Source organism: Pristiophorus japonicus, chromosome 8 (assembly GCF_044704955.1).
Source record: "Pristiophorus japonicus isolate sPriJap1 chromosome 8, sPriJap1.hap1, whole genome shotgun sequence".
NCBI lineage: Eukaryota > Metazoa > Chordata > Chondrichthyes > Pristiophoridae > Pristiophorus > Pristiophorus japonicus.
Window position 1 is genome coordinate 170,513,671 of NC_091984.1, and position 21,138 is coordinate 170,534,808.

At 46.7% G+C, this 21,138-nt stretch overlaps 16 non-coding genes across 16 annotated transcripts; 5 read left to right on the plus strand and 11 right to left on the minus strand.

The window, feature by feature from the left end:
- Positions 1 to 964: 964 nt before the first annotated feature.
- Positions 965 to 1,046, minus strand: trnal-uag (transfer RNA leucine (anticodon UAG)). Its single transcript has one exon. It is a non-coding gene; the product is annotated as a tRNA-Leu (tRNA).
- Positions 1,047 to 1,511: 465 nt separating this feature from the next.
- trnal-caa (transfer RNA leucine (anticodon CAA)) lies at positions 1,512 to 1,630 on the plus strand. Its single transcript has 2 exons — positions 1,512 to 1,549; positions 1,585 to 1,630. It is a non-coding gene; the product is annotated as a tRNA-Leu (tRNA).
- Positions 1,631 to 2,936: 1,306 nt separating this feature from the next.
- Positions 2,937 to 3,018, minus strand: trnal-uag (transfer RNA leucine (anticodon UAG)). Its single transcript has one exon. It is a non-coding gene; the product is annotated as a tRNA-Leu (tRNA).
- Positions 3,019 to 3,483: 465 nt separating this feature from the next.
- On the plus strand, positions 3,484 to 3,602 carry trnal-caa (transfer RNA leucine (anticodon CAA)). Its single transcript has 2 exons — positions 3,484 to 3,521; positions 3,557 to 3,602. It is a non-coding gene; the product is annotated as a tRNA-Leu (tRNA).
- A 1,306-nt stretch (positions 3,603 to 4,908) lies between these two features.
- Positions 4,909 to 4,990, minus strand: trnal-uag (transfer RNA leucine (anticodon UAG)). Its single transcript has one exon. It is a non-coding gene; the product is annotated as a tRNA-Leu (tRNA).
- Positions 4,991 to 5,455: 465 nt separating this feature from the next.
- trnal-caa (transfer RNA leucine (anticodon CAA)) lies at positions 5,456 to 5,574 on the plus strand. Its single transcript has 2 exons — positions 5,456 to 5,493; positions 5,529 to 5,574. It is a non-coding gene; the product is annotated as a tRNA-Leu (tRNA).
- A 1,306-nt stretch (positions 5,575 to 6,880) lies between these two features.
- Positions 6,881 to 6,962, minus strand: trnal-uag (transfer RNA leucine (anticodon UAG)). The gene has a single exon. It is a non-coding gene; the product is annotated as a tRNA-Leu (tRNA).
- A 465-nt stretch (positions 6,963 to 7,427) lies between these two features.
- trnal-caa (transfer RNA leucine (anticodon CAA)) lies at positions 7,428 to 7,546 on the plus strand. The gene is made up of 2 exons: positions 7,428 to 7,465; positions 7,501 to 7,546. It is a non-coding gene; the product is annotated as a tRNA-Leu (tRNA).
- Positions 7,547 to 8,809: 1,263 nt separating this feature from the next.
- On the minus strand, positions 8,810 to 8,891 carry trnal-uag (transfer RNA leucine (anticodon UAG)). Its single transcript has one exon. It is a non-coding gene; the product is annotated as a tRNA-Leu (tRNA).
- A 1,877-nt stretch (positions 8,892 to 10,768) lies between these two features.
- Positions 10,769 to 10,850, minus strand: trnal-uag (transfer RNA leucine (anticodon UAG)). Its single transcript has one exon. It is a non-coding gene; the product is annotated as a tRNA-Leu (tRNA).
- A 465-nt stretch (positions 10,851 to 11,315) lies between these two features.
- Positions 11,316 to 11,434, plus strand: trnal-caa (transfer RNA leucine (anticodon CAA)). Its single transcript has 2 exons — positions 11,316 to 11,353; positions 11,389 to 11,434. It is a non-coding gene; the product is annotated as a tRNA-Leu (tRNA).
- A 1,263-nt stretch (positions 11,435 to 12,697) lies between these two features.
- trnal-uag (transfer RNA leucine (anticodon UAG)) lies at positions 12,698 to 12,779 on the minus strand. The gene has a single exon. It is a non-coding gene; the product is annotated as a tRNA-Leu (tRNA).
- A 1,846-nt stretch (positions 12,780 to 14,625) lies between these two features.
- trnal-uag (transfer RNA leucine (anticodon UAG)) lies at positions 14,626 to 14,707 on the minus strand. Its single transcript has one exon. It is a non-coding gene; the product is annotated as a tRNA-Leu (tRNA).
- Positions 14,708 to 16,553: 1,846 nt separating this feature from the next.
- On the minus strand, positions 16,554 to 16,635 carry trnal-uag (transfer RNA leucine (anticodon UAG)). Its single transcript has one exon. It is a non-coding gene; the product is annotated as a tRNA-Leu (tRNA).
- Positions 16,636 to 18,481: 1,846 nt separating this feature from the next.
- trnal-uag (transfer RNA leucine (anticodon UAG)) lies at positions 18,482 to 18,563 on the minus strand. Its single transcript has one exon. It is a non-coding gene; the product is annotated as a tRNA-Leu (tRNA).
- Positions 18,564 to 20,409: 1,846 nt separating this feature from the next.
- Positions 20,410 to 20,491, minus strand: trnal-uag (transfer RNA leucine (anticodon UAG)). Its single transcript has one exon. It is a non-coding gene; the product is annotated as a tRNA-Leu (tRNA).
- Between the last annotated feature and the right edge of the window lie 647 nt (positions 20,492 to 21,138).

Here is a 21,138-nt window from a genome sequence, read left to right on the forward strand (position 1 = left end):
AGAGTCAAAGAATGGGACTTCTTCCACACAAAGGCTTCCGAATTGTGCTCTGTTACTCAGGGAATGACTTCCACTGTTAATTCTGACATTAACATTTTGCCAGCAAAGAAGGCACCAGAGCCAAGCGAATCAGGCACCAACACGGAAAAGTTGCCAGAGTCGTTGCCTTTTTGGACTGAGCCCTTCAAGTGGTAACGCTCAGACTGATGCTTCAGGCCAAGGGCACAATAGCTGCAGAGCACCTTGTTTCCCTTCACAGAGCTAGGAGATCCTGGTGACGTTCTGCGGCGCAGGGCTCCAAATAGCACTTGCCACATCAATGTATTGTGTGAATTGAAAAAGCCCGCGAATGAGAGACTGAAATGTCCTGCTTGGAACTACTGTTGGATTGTGCTTTGTTTTTGAAGGGCTTGCGTTCGAACGTCAGCTGTGCTGCTTGTCTTATGTCAGGCTGAGCAAGCAGAATTGTAGGATGTTACCCGGTAGATTGGAAAATGCGAGTTGTTGGGAGATATCTGTGCGTATGAATGTTGGTTGAATTGTAGGGCCGATGAACTTAATGACTGGCGCTGCCTGAAAGGACACGCAGTAAGAATGAATGGGAGTGTGTGTGAAGTTGAAACACATTTTTCTGGAGCTGCTGTGCCCAGTTGTCAGGATGGCTGAGTGGAGTAAGGTGCCAGAATCAAGGACTGTTAATCCTGAGCTTACCAAAGATTGGCGAATTCAGGTGCTTTTCTCGGGCCATGGGTTGCACTCTGACCTCTGACATGACATTGCTACCCACACAAATGCATCCAGTGTCAAAATTTGCAAGTGGCCACTTCAAACACCTCAACGGAATTCAACAAACTAATGGACTTGTTTTCCCCTCACCTCACCAAAATTGTCACGTCATGACGCAGCAGCCACACACTGCTTCAGGCGGAGAGAGGCAAATAGTACACGCCCCAAATTCAGGGGTTGGCAGCGGTGGGATTCGAACCCACGCCTCCGAAGAGATTGGAGCCTAAATCCAGCGCCTTAGACCACTCGGCCACGCTACCACTGAACGCTGCGTCCGTTTTGAAAGCAACGACCAGTGAGTAAAATGTGAATTTGCCTTGCGATAGGTAATAATTAAGGAAATTAAAGTCGTCGACGGTAAATTCTCGATAACCGATTTTGCAACACACAGGTCAGAGGAACCTAAATGTCCACAGGGCAATACCAGTAATTAGATGCATGTTGGAACAAACTAGTTGTGACTTCCATTCAAAATTTATTCCGATATCAACATCACTGCAAAAAGCAGATTATCTGGTCATGATCACATTGCTGTTTGTGGGATCTTGCTGTGCGCAAATTGGCTAGCGCCTTTTCGACATTACAACAGTGCCTCAACTTTAAAAATACTTCATTGGCTGTAAAGCGCTTTGGGAGGACCTGAGCTCGTGAAAGGAACGATTGTGATGCTGCTCAGTGAGTGTGCGGAAATTGGAGCACATTTTTCTCACCTTGCGCTGCCCATTGTCAGAATGGCCGAGTGGTCTAAGGTGCCAGACTCAAGGACTGTTAATCTTTGCCTTACCAAAGGTTGCTGTATTCTGGTCCCTTTCTAGGGGCGTGGGTTGGAATCCCACTTCTGACATTACCTTTTTATCCACACAAATGCAGCCAGCTTCAAAAATGCCTGCTCAACTGGGCTTCAATTTACAAGTGGCCACCTCGCACACCTCAACGGTATTGCCGTTATCCAACAAACTGAAGGACCACTTACAGACCAACTTATCTTCCTCTCTAAACTTATCACATCCTAACCCTGTTCTCGGGGATAAGGCTTCAAATCACGCTTCTCCTTTCAACCCTTTGCCACACGAAAAAGCAGCACACTCAGAGCATTACATTGTTACCCTCCCGCGTTGCTGAATTCCACATTGTTTTCTTGTGCTGTGGCTTTCAACCCCGGTGGTGTTTCTCAGAACAGGGCAGCAGAGTCAAAGAATGGGACTTCTTCCACACAAAGGCTTCCGAATTGTGCTCTGTTACTCAGGGAATGACTTCCACTGTTAATTCTGACATTAACATTTTGCCAGCAAAGAAGGCACCAGAGCCAAGCGAATCAGGCACCAACACGGAAAAGTTGCCAGAGTCGTTGCCTTTGTGGACTGAGCCCTTCAAGTGGTAACGCTCAGACTGATGCTTCAGGCCAAGGGCACAATAGCTGCAGAGCACCTTGTTTCCCTTCACAGAGCTAGGAGATCCTGGTGACGTTCTGCGGCGCAGGGCTCCAAATAGCACTTGCCACATCAATGTATTGTGTGAATTGAAAAAGCCCGCGAATGAGAGACTGAAATGTCCTGCTTGGAACTACTGTTGGATTGTGCTTTGTTTTTGAAGGGCTTGCGTTCGAACGTCAGCTGTGCTGCTTGTCTTATGTCAGGCTGAGCAAGCAGAATTGTAGGATGTTACCCGGTAGATTGGAAAATGCGAGTTGTTGGGAGATATCTGTGCGTATGAATGTTGGTTGAATTGTAGGGACGATGAACTTAATGACTGGCGCTGCCTGAAAGGACACGCAGTAAGAATGAATGGGAGTGTGTGTGAAGTTGAAACACATTTTTCTGGAGCTGCTGTGCCCAGTTGTCAGGATGGCTGAGTGGAGTAAGGTGCCAGAATCAAGGACTGTTAATCCTGAGCTTACCAAAGATTGGCGAATTCAGGTGCTTTTCTCGGGCCATGGGTTGCACTCTGACCTCTGACATGACATTGCTACCCACACAAATGCATCCAGTGTCAAAATTTGCAAGTGGCCACTTCAAACACCTCAACGGTATTCAACAAACTAATGGACTTGTTTTCCCCTCACCTCACCAAAATTGTCACGTCATGACGCAGCAGCCACACACTGCTTCAGGCGGAGAGAGGCAAATAGTACACGCCCCAAATTCAGGGGTTGGCAGCGGTGGGATTCGAACCCACGCCTCCGAAGAGATTGGAGCCTAAATCCAGCGCCTTAGACCACTCGGCCACGCTACCACTGAAAGCTGCGTCCGTTTTGAAAGCAACGACCAGTGAGTAAAATGTGAATTTGCCTTGCGATAGGTAATAATTCAGGAAATTAAAGTCGTCGACGGTAAATTCTCGATAACCGATTTTGCAACACACAGGTCAGAGGAACCTAAATGTCCACAGGGCAATACCAGTAATTAGATGCATGTTGGAACAAACTAGTTGTGACTTCCATTCAAAATTTATTCCGATATCAACATCACTGCAAAAAGCAGATTATCTGGTCATGATCACATTGCTGTTTGTGGGATCTTGCTGTGCGCAAATTGGCTAGCGCCTTTTCGACATTACAACAGTGCCTCAACTTTAAAAATACTTCATTGGCTGTAAAGCGCTTTGGGAGGACCTGAGCTCGTGAAAGGAACGATTGTGATGCTGCTCAGTGAGTGTGCGGAAATTGGAGCACATTTTTCTCACCTTGCGCTGCCCATTGTCAGAATGGCCGAGTGGTCTAAGGTGCCAGACTCAAGGACTGTTAATCTTTGCCTTACCAAAGGTTGCTGTATTCTGGTCCCTTTCTAGGGGCGTGGGTTGGAATCCCACTTCTGACATTACCTTTTTATCCACACAAATGCAGCCAGCTTCAAAAATGCCTGCTCAACTGGGCTTCAATTTACAAGTGGCCACCTCGCACACCTCAACGGTATTGCCGTTATCCAACAAACTGAAGGACCACTCACAGACCAACTTATCTTCCTCTCTAAACTTATCACATCCTAACCCTGTTCTCGGGGATAAGGCTTCAAATCACGCTTCTCCTTTCAACCCTTTGCCACACGAAAAAGCAGCACACTCAGAGCATTACATTGTTACCCTCCCGCGTTGCTGAATTCCACATTGTTTTCTTGTGCTGTGGCTTTCAACCCCGGTGGTGTTTCTCAGAACAGGGCAGCAGAGTCAAAGAATGGGACTTCTTCCACACAAAGGCTTCCGAATTGTGCTCTGTTACTCAGGGAATGACTTCCACTGTTAATTCTGACATTAACATTTTGCCAGCAAAGAAGGCACCAGAGCCAAGCGAATCAGGCACCAACACGGAAAAGTTGCCAGAGTCGTTGCCTTTGTGGACTGAGCCCTTCAAGTGGTAACGCTCAGACTGATGCTTCAGGCCAAGGGCACAATAGCTGCAGAGCACCTCGTTTCCCTTCACAGAGCTAGGAGATCCTGGTGACGTTCTGCGGCGCAGGGCTCCAAATAGCACTTGCCACATCAATGTATTGTGTGAATTGAAAAAGCCCGCGAATGAGAGACTGAAATGTCCTGCTTGGAACTACTGTTGGATTGTGCTTTGTTTTTGAAGGGCTTGCGTTCGAACGTCAGCTGTGCTGCTTGTCTTATGTCAGGCTGAGCAAGCAGAATTGTAGGATGTTACCCGGTAGATTGGAAAATGCGAGTTGTTGGGAGATATCTGTGCGTATGAATGTTGGTTGAATTGTAGGGACGATGAACTTAATGACTGGCGCTGCCTGAAAGGACACGCAGTAAGAATGAATGGGAGTGTGTGTGAAGTTGAAACACATTTTTCTGGAGCTGCTGTGCCCAGTTGTCAGGATGGCTGAGTGGAGTAAGGTGCCAGAATCAAGGACTGTTAATCCTGAGCTTACCAAAGATTGGCGAATTCAGGTGCTTTTCTCGGGCCATGGGTTGCACTCTGACCTCTGACATGACATTGCTACCCACACAAATGCATCCAGTGTCAAAATTTGCAAGTGGCCACTTCAAACACCTCAACGGAATTCAACAAACTAATGGACTTGTTTTCCCCTCACCTCACCAAAATTGTCACGTCATGACGCAGCAGCCACACACTGCTTCAGGCGGAGAGAGGCAAATAGTACACGCCCCAAATTCAGGGGTTGGCAGCGGTGGGATTCGAACCCACGCCTCCGAAGAGATTGGAGCCTAAATCCAGCGCCTTAGACCACTCGGCCACGCTACCACTGAAAGCTGCGTCCGTTTTGAAAGCAACGACCAGTGAGTAAAATGTGAATTTGCCTTGCGATAGGTAATAATTAAGGAAATTAAAGTCGTCGACGGTAAATTCTCGATAACCGATTTTGCAACACACAGGTCAGAGGAACCTAAATGTCCACAGGGCAATACCAGTAATTAGATGCATGTTGGAACAAACTAGTTGTGACTTCCATTCAAAATTTATTCCGATATCAACATCACTGCAAAAAGCAGATTATCTGGTCATGATCACATTGCTGTTTGTGGGATCTTGCTGTGCGCAAATTGGCTAGCGCCTTTTCGACATTACAACAGTGCCTCAACTTTAAAAATACTTCATTGGCTGTAAAGCGCTTTGGGAGGACCTGAGCTCGTGAAAGGAACGATTGTGATGCTGCTCAGTGAGTGTGCGGAAATTGGAGCACATTTTTCTCACCTTGCGCTGCCCATTGTCAGAATGGCCGAGTGGTCTAAGGTGCCAGACTCAAGGACTGTTAATCTTTGCCTTACCAAAGGTTGCTGTATTCTGGTCCCTTTCTAGGGGCGTGGGTTGGAATCCCACTTCTGACATTACCTTTTTATCCACCCAAATGCAGCCAGCTTCAAAAATGCCTGCTCAACTGGGCTTCAATTTACAAGTGGCCACCTCGCACACCTCAACGGTATTGCCGTTATCCAACAAACTGAAGGACCACTCACAGACCAACTTATCTTCCTCTCTAAACTTATCACATCCTAACCCTGTTCTCGGGGATAAGGCTTCAAATCACGCTTCTCCTTTCAACCCTTTGCCACACGAAAAAGCAGCACACTCAGAGCATTACATTGTTACCCTCCCGCGTTGCTGAATTCCACATTGTTTTCTTGTGCTGTGGCTTTCAACCCCGGTGGTGTTTCTCAGAACAGGGCAGCAGAGTCAAAGAATGGGACTTCTTCCACACAAAGGCTTCCGAATTGTGCTCTGTTACTCAGGGAATGACTTCCACTGTTAATTCTGACATTAACATTTTGCCAGCAAAGAAGGCACCAGAGCCAAGCGAATCAGGCACCAACACGGAAAAGTTGCCAGAGTCGTTGCCTTTGTGGACTGAGCCCTTCAAGTGGTAACGCTCAGACTGATGCTTCAGGCCAAGGGCACAATAGCTGCAGAGCACCTCGTTTCCCTTCACAGAGCTAGGAGATCCTGGTGACGTTCTGCGGCGCAGGGCTCCAAATAGCACTTGCCACATCAATGTATTGTGTGAATTGAAAAAGCCCGCGAATGAGAGACTGAAATGTCCTGCTTGGAACTACTGTTGGATTGTGCTTTGTTTTTGAAGGGCTTGCGTTCGAACGTCAGCTGTGCTGCTTGTCTTATGTCAGGCTGAGCAAGCAGAATTGTAGGATGTTACCCGGTAGATTGGAAAATGCGAGTTGTTGGGAGATATCTGTGCGTATGAATGTTGGTTGAATTGTAGGGACGATGAACTTAATGACTGGCGCTGCCTGAAAGGACACGCAGTAAGAATGAATGGGAGTGTGTGTGAAGTTGAAACACATTTTTCTGGAGCTGCTGTGCCCAGTTGTCAGGATGGCTGAGTGGAGTAAGGTGCCAGAATCAAGGACTGTTAATCCTGAGCTTACCAAAGATTGGCGAATTCAGGTGCTTTTCTCGGGCCATGGGTTGCACTCTGACCTCTGACATGACATTGCTACCCACACAAATGCATCCAGTGTCAAAATTTGCAAGTGGCCACTTCAAACACCTCAACGGAATTCAACAAACTAATGGACTTGTTTTCCCCTCACCTCACCAAAATTGTCACGTCATGACGCAGCAGCCACACACTGCTTCAGGCGGAGAGAGGCAAATAGTACACGCCCCAAATTCAGGGGTTGGCAGCGGTGGGATTCGAACCCACGCCTCCGAAGAGATTGGAGCCTAAATCCAGCGCCTTAGACCACTCGGCCACGCTACCACTGAAAGCTGCGTCCGTTTTGAAAGCAACGACCAGTGAGTAAAATGTGAATTTGCCTTGCGATAGGTAATAATTAAGGAAATTAAAGTCGTCGACGGTAAATTCTCGATAACCGATTTTGCAACACACAGGTCAGAGGAACCTAAATGTCCACAGGGCAATACCAGTAATTAGATGCATGTTGGAACAAACTAGTTGTGACTTCCATTCAAAATTTATTCCGATATCAACATCACTGCAAAAAGCAGATTATCTGGTCATGATCACATTGCTGTTTGTGGGATCTTGCTGTGCGCAAATTGGCTAGCGCCTTTTCGACATTACAACAGTGCCTCAACTTTAAAAATACTTCATTGGCTGTAAAGCGCTTTGGGAGGACCTGAGCTCGTGAAAGGAACGATTGTGATGCTGCTCAGTGAGTGTGCGGAAATTGGAGCACATTTTTCTCACCTTGCGCTGCCCATTGTCAGAATGGCCGAGTGGTCTAAGGTGCCAGACTCAAGGACTGTTAATCTTTGCCTTACCAAAGGTTGCTGTATTCTGGTCCCTTTCTAGGGGCGTGGGTTGGAATCCCACTTCTGACATTACCTTTTTATCCACCCAAATGCAGCCAGCTTCAAAAATGCCTGCTCAACTGGGCTTCAATTTACAAGTGGCCACCTCGCACACCTCAACGGTATTGCCGTTATCCAACAAACTGAAGGACCACTCACAGACCAACTTATCTTCCTCTCTAAACTTATCACATCCTAACCCTGTTCTCGGGGATAAGGCTTCAAATCACGCTTCTCCTTTCAACCCTTTGCCACACGAAAAAGCAGCACACTCAGAGCATTACATTGTTACCCTCCCGCGTTGCTGAATTCCACATTGTTTTCTTGTGCTGTGGCTTTCAACCCCGGTGGTGTTTCTCAGAACAGGGCAGCAGAGTCAAAGAATGGGACTTCTTCCACACAAAGGCTTCCGAATTGTGCTCTGTTACTCAGGGAATGACTTCCACTGTTAATTCTGACATTAACATTTTGCCAGCAAAGAAGGCACCAGAGCCAAGCGAATCAGGCACCAACACGGAAAAGTTGCCAGAGTCGTTGCCTTTGTGGACTGAGCCCTTCAAGTGGTAACGCTCAGACTGATGCTTCAGGCCAAGGGCACATAGCTGCAGAGCACCTCGTTTCCCTTCACAGAGCTAGGAGATCCTGGTGACGTTCTGCGGCGCAGGGCTCCAAATAGCACTTGCCACATCAATGTATTGTGTGAATTGAAAAAGTGAACTGAAATGTCCTGCTTGGAACTACTGTTGGATTGTGCTTTGTTTTTGAAGGGCTTGCGTTCGAACGTCAGCTGTGCTGCTTGTCTTATGTCAGGCTGAGCAAGCAGAATTGTAGGATGTTACCCGGTAGATTGGAAAATGCGAGTTGTTGGGAGATATCTGTGCGTATGAATGTTGGTTGAATTGTAGGGACGATGAACTTAATGACTGGCGCTGCCTGAAAGGACACGCAGTAAGAATGAATGGGAGTGTGTGTGAAGTTGAAACACATTTTTCTGGAGCTGCTGTGCCCAGTTGTCAGGATGGCTGAGTGGAGTAAGGTGCCAGAATCAAGGACTGTTAATCCTTACCTGATCAAAGGTTGGCGAATTCTGGTCCTTTTCTTGGGCCATGGGTTGCACTCCCACCTCTGACATGTCATTTTTACCCACACAAATGCAGCCAGCGTCAAAATGCTTTCAATTTGCAAGTGGCCACGTCAAACACCTCAACGGTATTCAACAAACTCAAGGCACTGCTCACAGAGCGACTTGCTTTCCCCTCACCAAAATTGGCAAATATTACACGCCACAAATTCTCGCAGCGGTGGGATTCGAACCCACGCCTCCGAAGAGATTGGAGCCTAAATCCAGCGCCTTAGACCACTCGGCCACGCTACCACTGAAAGCTGCTCCCGTTTTGAAAGCAATGACGAGTGAGTGAGCTGTGAATTTGCCTTGCGAAAGGTTAGAATAAAGGAAATTAAAGTCGTCGACGGTAAATTCTCGATAACCGATTTTGCAATACACAGGTCGGAGGAACCGAAATGTCCACAGGACACTACCAGTAATTAGATGCATGTTGGAACAAACTAGTTATAACTTCCATTCAATATTTATTCCTATATCAACATCACTGAAAAAACCGGATTATCTGGTCATGATCATATTGCTGTTTGTGGGATCTTGCTGTGCGCAAATTTGCTGGCGCCTTTTCTACATTATAACAGTGCCTCCACTTTACAAATACTTCATTGGCTGTAAAGCGCTTTGTAGGTCCTGAGCTCGTGAAATGAACGATTGTGCTGCTGCTCAGTTAGTGTGCGGAATTTGGAGCACATTTTTCTCACCTTGCTCTGCCCGTTGTCAGGCTGGCCGAGTGGTATAAGGTGCCAGACTCAAGGACTATAATCTTTGCCTTACCGAAGGTTGCTGTATTCTGGTCCCTTTCTAGGTGCGTGGGTTGGAATCCCACTTCTGACATTACCTTTTTATCCACACAAATGCAGCAAGCTTCAAAAAAGCCTGCTCAACTGGCCTTCAATTTGCAAGTGGCCACCTCGCACACCTCAACGGTATCGCCGTTATCCGACAAACTGAAGGACCCACCACTCACAAACCAACTTTTCTTCCTCTCTAAACTTATCACAACCTCACGCTCTTCTCGGGGATAAGGCTTCAAATCACGCTTCTCCTTTCAACCCTTTGCCACACGAAAAAGCAGCACACTCAGAGCATTACATTGTTACCCTCCCGCGTTGCTGAATTCCACATTGTTTTCTTGTACTGTGGCTTTCAACCCCGGTGGTGTTTCTCAGAACAGGGCAGCAGAGTCAAAGAATGGGACTTCTTCCACACAAAGGCTTCTGAATTGTGCTCTGTTACTCAGAGAATGACTTCCACTGTTACTTCTGACATTAACATTTTGCCAGAGCCAAGCGAATCAGGCACCAACACGTAAAAGTTGCCACAATCGATGCCTTTGTGGACTGAGCCTTTCAGGTGGCAACGCTCAGACTGATGCTTCAGGCCAAGGGCACAATAGCTGCAGAGCACCTTGTTTCCCGTCACAGAGCTGGGAGATCCTGGTGACTTTCTGGGGCGCAGGACTCCAAATAGCACTTGCCACATCAATGTATTGTGTGAATTGAAAAAGCCCGCGAATGAGAGACTGAAATGTCCTGCTTGGAACTACTGTTGGATTGTGCTTTGTTGTTGAAGGGCTTGCGTTTGAACGTCAGCTCTGCTGCTTATGTTTTGTCAGGCTGAGCAAGCAGAATTGTAGGATGTTACCCGCTAGATTGGAAAATGCGAGTTGTTGGGAGATATCTGTGCGTATGAATATTGGTTGAATTGTAGAGATAATGAACTTAATGACTAGCACTGCCTGATAAGACACGCAGTAAGAATGAATGGGAGTTTGTGTGAAGTTGAAACACATTTTTCTGGAGCTGCTGTGCCCAGTTGTCAGGATGGCTGAGTGGAGTAAGGTGCCAGAATCAAGGACTGTTAATCCTGAGCTTACCAAAGATTGGCGAATTCAGGTGCTTTTCTCGGGCCATGGGTTGCACTCTGACCTCTGACATGACATTGCTACCCACACAAATGCATCCAGTGTCAAAATTTGCAAGTGGCCACTTCAAACACCTCAACGGAATTCAACAAACTAATGGACTTGTTTTCCCCTCACCTCACCAAAATTGTCACGTCATGACGCAGCAGCCACACACTGCTTCAGGCGGAGAGAGGCAAATAGTACACGCCCCAAATTCAGGGGTTGGCAGCGGTGGGATTCGAACCCACGCCTCCGAAGAGATTGGAGCCTAAATCCAGCGCCTTAGACCACTCGGCCACGCTACCACTGAAAGCTGCGTCCGTTTTGAAAGCAACGACCAGTGAGTAAAATGTGAATTTGCCTTGCGATAGGTAATAATTAAGGAAATTAAAGTCGTCGACGGTAAATTCTCGATAACCGATTTTGCAACACACAGGTCAGAGGAACCTAAATGTCCACAGGGCAATACCAGTAATTAGATGCATGTTGGAACAAACTAGTTGTGACTTCCATTCAAAATTTATTCCGATATCAACATCACTGCAAAAAGCAGATTATCTGGTCATGATCACATTGCTGTTTGTGGGATCTTGCTGTGCGCAAATTGGCTAGCGCCTTTTCGACATTACAACAGTGCCTCAACTTTAAAAATACTTCATTGGCTGTAAAGCGCTTTGGGAGGACCTGAGCTCGTGAAAGGAACGATTGTGATGCTGCTCAGTGAGTGTGCGGAAATTGGAGCACATTTTTCTCACCTTGCGCTGCCCATTGTCAGAATGGCCGAGTGGTCTAAGGTGCCAGACTCAAGGACTGTTAATCTTTGCCTTACCAAAGGTTGCTGTATTCTGGTCCCTTTCTAGGGGCGTGGGTTGGAATCCCACTTCTGACATTACCTTTTTATCCACCCAAATGCAGCCAGCTTCAAAAATGCCTGCTCAACTGGGCTTCAATTTACAAGTGGCCACCTCGCACACCTCAACGGTATTGCCGTTATCCAACAAACTGAAGGACCACTCACAGACCAACTTATCTTCCTCTCTAAACTTATCACATCCTAACCCTGTTCTCGGGGATAAGGCTTCAAATCACGCTTCTCCTTTCAACCCTTTGCCACACGAAAAAGCAGCACACTCAGAGCATTACATTGTTACCCTCCCGCGTTGCTGAATTCCACATTGTTTTCTTGTGCTGTGGCTTTCAACCCCGGTGGTGTTTCTCAGAACAGGGCAGCAGAGTCAAAGAATGGGACTTCTTCCACACAAAGGCTTCCGAATTGTGCTCTGTTACTCAGGGAATGACTTCCACTGTTAATTCTGACATTAACATTTTGCCAGCAAAGAAGGCACCAGAGCCAAGCGAATCAGGCACCAACACGGAAAAGTTGCCAGAGTCGTTGCCTTTGTGGACTGAGCCCTTCAAGTGGTAACGCTCAGACTGATGCTTCAGGCCAAGGGCACATAGCTGCAGAGCACCTCGTTTCCCTTCACAGAGCTAGGAGATCCTGGTGACGTTCTGCGGCGCAGGGCTCCAAATAGCACTTGCCACATCAATGTATTGTGTGAATTGAAAAAGTGAACTGAAATGTCCTGCTTGGAACTACTGTTGGATTGTGCTTTGTTTTTGAAGGGCTTGCGTTCGAACGTCAGCTGTGCTGCTTGTCTTATGTCAGGCTGAGCAAGCAGAATTGTAGGATGTTACCCGGTAGATTGGAAAATGCGAGTTGTTGGGAGATATCTGTGCGTATGAATGTTGGTTGAATTGTAGGGACGATGAACTTAATGACTGGCGCTGCCTGAAAGGACACGCAGTAAGAATGAATGGGAGTGTGTGTGAAGTTGAAACACATTTTTCTGGAGCTGCTGTGCCCAGTTGTCAGGATGGCTGAGTGGAGTAAGGTGCCAGAATCAAGGACTGTTAATCCTTACCTGATCAAAGGTTGGCGAATTCTGGTCCTTTTCTTGGGCCATGGGTTGCACTCCCACCTCTGACATGTCATTTTTACCCACACAAATGCAGCCAGCGTCAAAATGCTTTCAATTTGCAAGTGGCCACGTCAAACACCTCAACGGTATTCAACAAACTCAAGGCACTGCTCACAGAGCGACTTGCTTTCCCCTCACCAAAATTGGCAAATATTACACGCCACAAATTCTCGCAGCGGTGGGATTCGAACCCACGCCTCCGAAGAGATTGGAGCCTAAATCCAGCGCCTTAGACCACTCGGCCACGCTACCACTGAAAGCTGCTCCCGTTTTGAAAGCAATGACGAGTGAGTGAGCTGTGAATTTGCCTTGCGAAAGGTTAGAATAAAGGAAATTAAAGTCGTCGACGGTAAATTCTCGATAACCGATTTTGCAATACACAGGTCGGAGGAACCGAAATGTCCACAGGACACTACCAGTAATTAGATGCATGTTGGAACAAACTAGTTATAACTTCCATTCAATATTTATTCCTATATCAACATCACTGAAAAAACCGGATTATCTGGTCATGATCATATTGCTGTTTGTGGGATCTTGCTGTGCGCAAATTTGCTGGCGCCTTTTCTACATTATAACAGTGCCTCCACTTTACAAATACTTCATTGGCTGTAAAGCGCTTTGTAGGTCCTGAGCTCGTGAAATGAACGATTGTGCTGCTGCTCAGTTAGTGTGCGGAATTTGGAGCACATTTTTCTCACCTTGCTCTGCCCGTTGTCAGGCTGGCCGAGTGGTATAAGGTGCCAGACTCAAGGACTATAATCTTTGCCTTACCGAAGGTTGCTGTATTCTGGTCCCTTTCTAGGTGCGTGGGTTGGAATCCCACTTCTGACATTACCTTTTTATCCACACAAATGCAGCAAGCTTCAAAAAAGCCTGCTCAACTGGCCTTCAATTTGCAAGTGGCCACCTCGCACACCTCAACGGTATCGCCGTTATCCGACAAACTGAAGGACCCACCACTCACAAACCAACTTTTCTTCCTCTCTAAACTTATCACAACCTCACGCTCTTCTCGGGGATAAGGCTTCAAATCACGCTTCTCCTTTCAACCCTTTGCCACACGAAAAAGCAGCACACTCAGAGCATTACATTGTTACCCTCCCGCGTTGCTGAATTCCACATTGTTTTCTTGTACTGTGGCTTTCAACCCCGGTGGTGTTTCTCAGAACAGGGCAGCAGAGTCAAAGAATGGGACTTCTTCCACACAAAGGCTTCTGAATTGTGCTCTGTTACTCAGAGAATGACTTCCACTGTTACTTCTGACATTAACATTTTGCCAGAGCCAAGCGAATCAGGCACCAACACGTAAAAGTTGCCACAATCGATGCCTTTGTGGACTGAGCCTTTCAGGTGGCAACGCTCAGACTGATGCTTCAGGCCAAGGGCACAATAGCTGCAGAGCACCTTGTTTCCCGTCACAGAGCTGGGAGATCCTGGTGACTTTCTGGGGCGCAGGACTCCAAATAGCACTTGCCACATCAATGTATTGTGTGAATTGAAAAAGCCCGCGAATGAGAGACTGAAATGTCCTGCTTGGAACTACTGTTGGATTGTGCTTTGTTGTTGAAGGGCTTGCGTTTGAACGTCAGCTCTGCTGCTTATGTTTTGTCAGGCTGAGCAAGCAGAATTGTAGGATGTTACCCGCTAGATTGGAAAATGCGAGTTGTTGGGAGATATCTGTGCGTATGAATATTGGTTGAATTGTAGAGATAATGAACTTAATGACTAGCACTGCCTGATAAGACACGCAGTAAGAATGAATGGGAGTTTGTGTGAAGTTGAAACACATTTTTCTGGAGCTGCTGTGCCCAGTTGTCAGGATGGCTGAGTGGAGTAAGGTGCCAGAATCAAGGACTGTTAATCCTTACCTGATCAAAGGTTGGCGAATTCTGGTCCTTTTCTTGGGCCATGGGTTGCACTCCCACCTCTGACATGTCATTTTTACCCACACAAATGCAGCCAGCGTCAAAATGCTTTCAATTTGCAAGTGGCCACGTCAAACACCTCAACGGTATTCAACAAACTCAAGGCACTGCTCACAGAGCGACTTGCTTTCCCCTCACCAAAATTGGCAAATATTTCACGCCACAAATTCTGGCAGCGGTGGGATTCGAACCCACGCCTCCGAAGAGATTGGAGCCTAAATCCAGCGCCTTAGACCACTCGGCCACGCTACCACTGAAAGCTGCTCCCGTTTTGAAAGCAATGACGAGTGAGTGAGCTGTGAATTTGCCTTGCGAAAGGTTAGAATAAAGGAAATTAAAGTCGTCGACGGTAAATTCTCGATAACCGATTTTGCAATACACAGGTCGGAGGAACCGAAATGTCCACAGGACACTACCAGTAATTAGATGCATGTTGGAACAAACTAGTTATAACTTCCATTCAATATTTATTCCTATATCAACATCACTGAAAAAACCGGATTATCTGGTCATGATCATATTGCTGTTTGTGGGATCTTGCTGTGCGCAAATTTGCTGGCGCCTTTTCTACATTATAACAGTGCCTCCACTTTACAAATACTTCATTGGCTGTAAAGCGCTTTGTAGGTCCTGAGCTCGTGAAATGAACGATTGTGCTGCTGCTCAGTTAGTGTGCGGAATTTGGAGCACATTTTTCTCACCTTGCTCTGCCCGTTGTCAGGCTGGCCGAGTGGTATAAGGTGCCAGACTCAAGGACTATAATCTTTGCCTTACCGAAGGTTGCTGTATTCTGGTCCCTTTCTAGGTGCGTGGGTTGGAATCCCACTTCTGACATTACCTTTTTATCCACACAAATGCAGCAAGCTTCAAAAAAGCCTGCTCAACTGGCCTTCAATTTGCAAGTGGCCACCTCGCACACCTCAACGGTATCGCCGTTATCCGACAAACTGAAGGACCCACCACTCACAAACCAACTTTTCTTCCTCTCTAAACTTATCACAACCTCACGCTCTTCTCGGGGATAAGGCTTCAAATCACGCTTCTCCTTTCAACCCTTTGCCACACGAAAAAGCAGCACACTCAGAGCATTACATTGTTACCCTCCCGCGTTGCTGAATTCCACATAGTTTTCTTGTACTGTGGCTTTCAACCCCGGTGGTGTTTCTCAGAACAGGGCAGCAGAGTCAAAGAATGGGACTTCTTCCACACAAAGGCTTCTGAATTGTGCTCTGTTACTCAGAGAATGACTTCCACTGTTACTTCTGACATTAACATTTTGCCAGAGCCAAGCGAATCAGGCACCAACACGTAAAAGTTGCCACAATCGATGCCTTTGTGGACTGAGCCTTTCAGGTGGCAACGCTCAGACTGATGCTTCAGGCCAAGGGCACAATAGCTGCAGAGCACCTTGTTTCCCGTCACAGAGCTGGGAGATCCTGGTGACTTTCTGGGGCGCAGGACTCCAAATAGCACTTGCCACATCAATGTATTGTGTGAATTGAAAAAGCCCGCGAATGAGAGACTGAAATGTCCTGCTTGGAACTACTGTTGGATTGTGCTTTGTTGTTGAAGGGCTTGCGTTTGAACGTCAGCTCTGCTGCTTATGTTTTGTCAGGCTGAGCAAGCAGAATTGTAGGATGTTACCCGCTAGATTGGAAAATGCGAGTTGTTGGGAGATATCTGTGCGTATGAATATTGGTTGAATTGTAGAGATAATGAACTTAATGACTAGCACTGCCTGATAAGACACGCAGTAAGAATGAATGGGAGTTTGTGTGAAGTTGAAACACATTTTTCTGGAGCTGCTGTGCCCAGTTGTCAGGATGGCTGAGTGGAGTAAGGTGCCAGAATCAAGGACTGTTAATCCTTACCTGATCAAAGGTTGGCGAATTCTGGTCCTTTTCTTGGGCCATGGGTTGCACTCCCACCTCTGACATGTCATTTTTACCCACACAAATGCAGCCAGCGTCAAAATGCTTTCAATTTGCAAGTGGCCACGTCAAACACCTCAACGGTATTCAACAAACTCAAGGCACTGCTCACAGAGCGACTTGCTTTCCCCTCACCAAAATTGGCAAATATTTCACGCCACAAATTCTGGCAGCGGTGGGATTCGAACCCACGCCTCCGAAGAGATTGGAGCCTAAATCCAGCGCCTTAGACCACTCGGCCACGCTACCACTGAAAGCTGCTCCCGTTTTGAAAGCAATGACGAGTGAGTGAGCTGTGAATTTGCCTTGCGAAAGGTTAGAATAAAGGAAATTAAAGTCGTCGACGGTAAATTCTCGATAACCGATTTTGCAATACACAGGTCGGAGGAACCGAAATGTCCACAGGACACTACCAGTAATTAGATGCATGTTGGAACAAACTAGTTATAACTTCCATTCAATATTTATTCCTATATCAACATCACTGAAAAAACCGGATTATCTGGTCATGATCATATTGCTGTTTGTGGGATCTTGCTGTGCGCAAATTTGCTGGCGCCTTTTCTACATTATAACAGTGCCTCCACTTTACAAATACTTCATTGGCTGTAAAGCGCTTTGTAGGTCCTGAGCTCGTGAAATGAACGATTGTGCTGCTGCTCAGTTAGTGTGCGGAATTTGGAGCACATTTTTCTCACCTTGCTCTGCCCGTTGTCAGGCTGGCCGAGTGGTATAAGGTGCCAGACTCAAGGACTATAATCTTTGCCTTACCGAAGGTTGCTGTATTCTGGTCCCTTTCTAGGTGCGTGGGTTGGAATCCCACTTCTGACATTACCTTTTTATCCACACAAATGCAGCAAGCTTCAAAAAAGCCTGCTCAACTGGCCTTCAATTTGCAAGTGGCCACCTCGCACACCTCAACGGTATCGCCGTTATCCGACAAACTGAAGGACCCACCACTCACAAACCAACTTTTCTTCCTCTCTAAACTTATCACAACCTCACGCTCTTCTCGGGGATAAGGCTTCAAATCACGCTTCTCCTTTCAACCCTTTGCCACACGAAAAAGCAGCACACTCAGAGCATTACATTGTTACCCTCCCGCGTTGCTGAATTCCACATAGTTTTCTTGTACTGTGGCTTTCAACCCCGGTGGTGTTTCTCAGAACAGGGCAGCAGAGTCAAAGAATGGGACTTCTTCCACACAAAGGCTTCTGAATTGTGCTCTGTTACTCAGAGAATGACTTCCACTGTTACTTCTGACATTAACATTTTGCCAGAGCCAAGCGAATCAGGCACCAACACGTAAAAGTTGCCACAATCGATGCCTTTGTGGACTGAGCCTTTCAGGTGGCAACGCTCAGACTGATGCTTCAGGCCAAGGGCACAATAGCTGCAGAGCACCTTGTTTCCCGTCACAGAGCTGGGAGATCCTGGTGACTTTCTGGGGCGCAGGACTCCAAATAGCACTTGCCACATCAATGTATTGTGTGAATTGAAAAAGCCCGCGAATGAGAGACTGAAATGTCCTGCTTGGAACTACTGTTGGATTGTGCTTTGTTGTTGAAGGGCTTGCGTTTGAACGTCAGCTCTGCTGCTTATGTTTTGTCAGGCTGAGCAAGCAGAATTGTAGGATGTTACCCGCTAGATTGGAAAATGCGAGTTGTTGGGAGATATCTGTGCGTATGAATATTGGTTGAATTGTAGAGATAATGAACTTAATGACTAGCACTGCCTGATAAGACACGCAGTAAGAATGAATGGGAGTTTGTGTGAAGTTGAAACACATTTTTCTGGAGCTGCTGTGCCCAGTTGTCAGGATGGCTGAGTGGAGTAAGGTGCCAGAATCAAGGACTGTTAATCCTTACCTGATCAAAGGTTGGCGAATTCTGGTCCTTTTCTTGGGCCATGGGTTGCACTCCCACCTCTGACATGTCATTTTTACCCACACAAATGCAGCCAGCGTCAAAAGGCTTTCAATTTGCAAGTGGCCACGTCAAACACCTCAACGGTATTCAACAAACTCAAGGCACTGCTCACAGAGCGACTTGCTTTCCCCTCACCAAAATTGGCAAATATTACACGCCACAAATTCTGGCAGCGGTGGGATTCGAACCCACGCCTCCGAAGAGATTGGAGCCTAAATCCAGCGCCTTAGACCACTCGGCCACGCTACCACTGAAAGCTGCTCCCGTTTTGAAAGCAATGACGAGTGAGTGAGCTGTGAATTTGCCTTGCGAAAGGTTAGAATAAAGGAAATTAAAGTCGTCGACGGTAAATTCTCGATAACCGATTTTGCAATACACAGGTCGGAGGAACCGAAATGTCCACAGGACACTACCAGTAATTAGATGCATGTTGGAACAAACTAGTTATAACTTCCATTCAATATTTATTCCTATATCAACATCACTGAAAAAACCGGATTATCTGGTCATGATCATATTGCTGTTTGTGGGATCTTGCTGTGCGCAAATTTGCTGGCGCCTTTTCTACATTATAACAGTGCCTCCACTTTACAAATACTTCATTGGCTGTAAAGCGCTTTGTAGGTCCTGAGCTCGTGAAATGAACGATTGTGCTGCTGCTCAGTTAGTGTGCGGAATTTGGAGCACATTTTTCTCACCTTGCTCTGCCCGTTGTCAGGCTGGCCGAGTGGTATAAGGTGCCAGACTCAAGGACTATAATCTTTGCCTTACCGAAGGTTGCTGTATTCTGGTCCCTTTCTAGGTGCGTGGGTTGGAATCCCACTTCTGACATTACCTTTTTATCCACACAAATGCAGCAAGCTTCAAAAAAGCCTGCTCAACTGGCCTTCAATTTGCAAGTGGCCACCTCGCACACCTCAACGGTATCGCCGTTATCCGACAAACTGAAGGACCCACCACTCACAAACCAACTTTTCTTCCTCTCTAAACTTATCACAACCTCACGCTCTTCTCGGGGATAAGGCTTCAAATCACGCTTCTCCTTTCAACCCTTTGCCACACGAAAAAGCAGCACACTCAGAGCATTACATTGTTACCCTCCCGCGTTGCTGAATTCCACATTGTTTTCTTGTACTGTGGCTTTCAACCCCGGTGGTGTTTCTCAGAACAGGGCAGCAGAGTCAAAGAATGGGACTTCTTCCACACAAAGGCTTCTGAATTGTGCTCTGTTACTCAGAGAATGACTTCCACTGTTACTTCTGACATTAACATTTTGCCAGAGCCAAGCGAATCAGGCACCAACACGTAAAAGTTGCCACAATCGATGCCTTTGTGGACTGAGCCTTTCAGGTGGCAACGCTCAGACTGATGCTTCAGGCCAAGGGCACAATAGCTGCAGAGCACCTTGTTTCCCGTCACAGAGCTGGGAGATCCTGGTGACTTTCTGGGGCGCAGGACTCCAAATAGCACTTGCCACATCAATGTATTGTGTGAATTGAAAAAGCCCGCGAATGAGAGACTGAAATGTCCTGCTTGGAACTACTGTTGGATTGTGCTTTGTTGTTGAAGGGCTTGCGTTTGAACGTCAGCTCTGCTGCTTATGTTTTGTCAGGCTGAGCAAGCAGAATTGTAGGATGTTACCCGCTAGATTGGAAAATGCGAGTTGTTGGGAGATATCTGTGCGTATGAATATTGGTTGAATTGTAGAGATAATGAACTTAATGACTAGCACTGCCTGATAAGACACGCAGTAAGAATGAATGGGAGTTTGTGTGAAGTTGAAACACATTTTTCTGGAGCTGCTGTGCCCAGTTGTCAGGATGGCTGAGTGGAGTAAGGTGCCAGAATCAAGGACTGTTAATCCTTACCTGATCAAAGGTTGGCGAATTCTGGTCCTTTTCTTGGGCCATGGGTTGCACTCCCACCTCTGACATGTCATTTTTACCCACACAAATGCAGCCAGCGTCAAAAGGCTTTCAATTTGCAAGTGGCCACGTCAAACACCTCAACGGTATTCAACAAACTCAAGGCACTGCTCACAGAGCGACTTGCTTTCCCCTCACCAAAATTGGCAAATATTACACGCCACAAATTCTGGCAGCGGTGGGATTCGAACCCACGCCTCCGAAGAGATTGGAGCCTAAATCCAGCGCCTTAGACCACTCGGCCACGCTACCACTGAAAGCTGCTCCCGTTTTGAAAGCAATGACGAGTGAGTGAGCTGTGAATTTGCCTTGCGAAAGGTTAGAATAAAGGAAATTAAAGTCGTCGACGGTAAATTCTCGATAACCGATTTTGCAATACACAGGTCGGAGGAACCGAAATGTCCACAGGACACTACCAGTAATTAGATGCATGTTGGAACAAACTAGTTATAACTTCCATTCAATATTTATTCCTATATCAACATCACTGAAAAAACCGGATTATCTGGTCATGATCATATTGCTGTTTGTGGGATCTTGCTGTGCGCAAATTTGCTGGCGCCTTTTCTACATTATAACAGTGCCTCCACTTTACAAATACTTCATTGGCTGTAAAGCGCTTTGTAGGTCCTGAGCTCGTGAAATGAACGATTGTGCTGCTGCTCAGTTAGTGTGCGGAATTTGGAGCACATTTTTCTCACCTTGCTCTGCCCGTTGTCAGGCTGGCCGAGTGGTATAAGGTGCCAGACTCAAGGACTATAATCTTTGCCTTACCGAAGGTTGCTGTATTCTGGTCCCTTTCTAGGTGCGTGGGTTGGAATCCCACTTCTGACATTACCTTTTTATCCACACAAATGCAGCAAGCTTCAAAAAAGCCTGCTCAACTGGCCTTCAATTTG